This window comes from Hibiscus syriacus, unplaced genomic scaffold (genome assembly GCF_006381635.1).
Source record: "Hibiscus syriacus cultivar Baekdansim isolate YM2019G1 unplaced genomic scaffold, ASM638163v2 tig00001644_pilon, whole genome shotgun sequence".
In the NCBI taxonomy this organism is placed as follows: domain Eukaryota; kingdom Viridiplantae; phylum Streptophyta; class Magnoliopsida; order Malvales; family Malvaceae; genus Hibiscus; species Hibiscus syriacus.
Window position 1 is genome coordinate 1,197,104 of NW_024061878.1, and position 3,481 is coordinate 1,200,584.

Sequence of the window (3,481 nt, forward strand, 5' to 3'; positions counted from 1 at the left end):
GCGTATACGGGTTATGGTGTTACACAATGAGTCTTTTGATGTGTAGGCTTGCTAACTCTTCATTCTTATTCTTCTTCTTCTTCTTCTTCTATTCCTTTTCCCTCTTCAACTCCTTATGTTGATCAAGAATCAAATTTATTGTTCTTTCACCCACTCCTTATCTGAAGACAAGTTTGAATCTAAATCATCAATATCAGAGTAAGCAAAGCAGACTCAAAATGATCTTCTAAAAATTGCCTCAAATATTCTTCCCATAAATGCATGTTTTGGATCCACTCAACTCTTATTTATAGTTAAAATTTGTGAAAATGAACGTTGGAACTCGTCACATCAAGGTGATGAATTCCAACGATTATTTTTCAAATTTAAATGTCTATATATTTTAAACCAAGTCGAACTCGTCACCTCAAGGTGACGAGTTTTGGTTTTTTTTTAAATTCACATAATATTATAAAAAAAATAATTTTTTAACCTTAAAATATATTAAAATAATAGATCCATAATATAAAATTAATATAATATGAAATTCATTACCTTGAGGTGAGGAGTTCCCTGCACTATAAAAACTACAGTAAATCCTAAATTAATTTTTGAGTTCCTATTGGGCCACCCGCCCCCCGGTCCAAGAGCACATGGAAACAACAAAACTGCAGGAGCACCATTCATCTTCTCCTATTCTCCTATTTGTTTTTTATTTTTTAAGTAAATCCAAAATACCTAAAGAAATTTCCCCCAAATCGGACGCCAAAATTCTGAGGTTCTGATCATGATCAGCATTCTAGCTCAGGTTCCGATCCAATTTTAAGATTAAGCCTAAAACGTTTCATCTCTTTTCTTCGGGATTCTTCTTCTTTTCTATAAAATCTGGTATTTGATGAAAAATCCAGGAGCGTTTGCTTGGTGCAGCGTTAGGATGCGCATTGACGGGGCCGTTGTATTCGAGCAACAGAAAGCATATATGAATCCGTTTCAGATTATCAATCTCAGCTCGCTTTCCAAATCTCTGTTCTTTTCTTAAATTCATTTTCTAGTTTAAATATTATTTCATTTTTCTGTTCAAACCCTAGAAAGATGTTGTAGATCAAAGTTTTAATGGTTACGGTAGGGGGGAATCATATTTTAGAAGAGGATTCACTACTCTGTTATGTCATTATATATTTTAGATGAATGGAATGAGATGTTTTGTATTTGAATAAGATTTGGAAGTTTTAGAGACGTTTATAACTAATGAAGTATATAGGATAAGGCCATTGGCCCATTGCTATTGAAAGTCATTATTAATGCCTACACCAATTTTCTCACATTTTATTTTGCTTAAGCTGATGCCCAATGGTTTCTGTATAACTGTCCTTGTTAATGGTCTAAACTGTTCTGCTCAAACCTTTGTCTGTGCTTTACCCTTTAGCTTGATGTTAGAACATGGGAATTTGATTGGAAGCAGGAAAAATGCGAAAATGAATGTGTATTGCGAAATTGTAGATTTTTAGTTTTAAATTTTCTCTTTGAAGGAACAAGATGAATTGTCTTTCTTCTTCACTTTTCGGAATTTCTCGTAGCAGTATTTTGCTGTCTCGTTAGCAGTATTTGCTATCTCGTTCTATGTTATCAATAGGTATTAAGATTGATAGGAGATAAATTCGGAGGAATAATTTTTGCTTGATTTCTCGTATAAATTTTAAGGTGTATTTGATCGTTAAGCTGTATCCAACTGAGCTCTGTAAAGTATTGCTTTTGTTTTATCATGTCATGTTTTGCCTGAAAACAGAAAACCTAGGGGTTTTGATCTAACAAGAATTGTACTTTTTGGGTACACGTTAAGGGCTTAATTGGACAAAATTATACTTTTAAACTCTTGTTGGATAAACTAAAGGATAGGGATATATTTTAAGAAAGTAAAAACTCAGTAAGTGTAGGGCTTTTTTTTTTTTTTTTGTATTAGCCATGTTCTAATTTGAGATAATTTGTTATCTAGATGATGAACCTATAACTATATATGAAAAAGTTGATAGTGTAGCAGATTTCTATTTAGCAAGTTCTCATGGTTGTTACTCTGAACTTCTTCTAGACGAAAGAACCGATATTTGGAAAGAAATCTCGCTCGGAGTTTGCCCTTCTATGGAACAAAGCTGTGGACCAGATTGGGGTAATTTAACAGCCAACTATTTATGTGTCCCTTACATCATGTTATTACACATGTACAATTGCTTGCAGTTAAATTATCTCAAATCTCTTTGAACCTATTGAGGGAATGCATTCTTGTTTGTTATACATAACTTACAATAATAGTAAATTCGATTTCGGGTCGAGTGGCTCTTAAAGGATTTCCTGATATATTTTCTTCATTGTTTCTTTCTTTTTTTGGCCAGCTTCACTGTTTCTTTTCTAATGGTATAAATTATGAATCTTTGTTGACTTGTTGAGTAATACTATTTGCAATTATGCGCAGAACTTATATAGCAGAATTATGTGGAAACTCTCCATCTTAAATTCATGTGTATGAACGTAAAACTAGTGGTTTTGCTTTTAATTATCAAAATTCTAGTCCCTGATGAGTAAATATAATTACTAAAGTACATTATGGTATAGTTAATAAAATCAAAATTACATGTTATTGGACTATTAGCTATTGCTGGTAAAAGCTCTTATTTTGTTTAAATTTTCAAATCGTGTTCATGTTCGTTTATTATTTTGGAAGGTATTGTATTCATTTGTTTAGCCTTCATGAACATATCCGTTTAACGTTCAGACAACCAATGCTCTCTTTATCATTATTTGCAAGCCAAAGAAATGATGAAATTATACCACTAATCCTTAAGTTCCTTAAGACTTCGCAGTTAGAACTCCAAAGTTCATTTGATGGTCAATTTAATATATATTTTCACCAATATTTAAAATGTAAAAAAATATAAGGAAAAAGCGAATTGAGTAAAAGAGTCTATAAATGACCTTATAAGTGAGCCAATACACGAGCTTGTTTGTGAACATAGATGAACCTAACACACATATGTTTGTGTTTCATTTGGTTATTGAATGAAGATAAAAAAATATGTTCATATTCGTTTGTTTAGCTTAATGAACGAACTATTCGTCGACCCCTCTGTTCATTTACCCCTAAGTTTACTAAAAAAAATGATCCATGAGAATGTAACATTTGGGCAATGAGAATGTGACATGTAACACGTTTTTAGATTAGTAGGAAATAATGATAATTTAGATACCATTTTTATAAAAAAAAATTATAATTTAAGGTTAGAATGTGACATGTAACACATTTTATTAGATTAGTGAAAATAATGATAATTTAGATACCATTTTTATAAAAAAAAAAATTATAATTTGAGGTTAAATTTTAGTATCAAACCTTTTGTTTTGGAACTGTATCCAATGATTACAGGGCACAAACAATCCAAATCATCTTTGCTTGACTTTCAGGAACTACAGTTTTTGTGTCTGCCATTGCCTAGAAAGCTAGAATGATTGC

The 3,481-nt window shown here is 31.5% G+C and overlaps 1 pseudogene; it reads left to right on the forward strand.

Annotated features, from left to right (window-relative positions):
• The first annotated feature begins 615 nt into the window (after positions 1 to 615).
• LOC120129987 lies at positions 616 to 2,152 on the forward strand (annotated as a pseudogene).
• Positions 2,153 to 3,481: the final 1,329 nt, after the last annotated feature.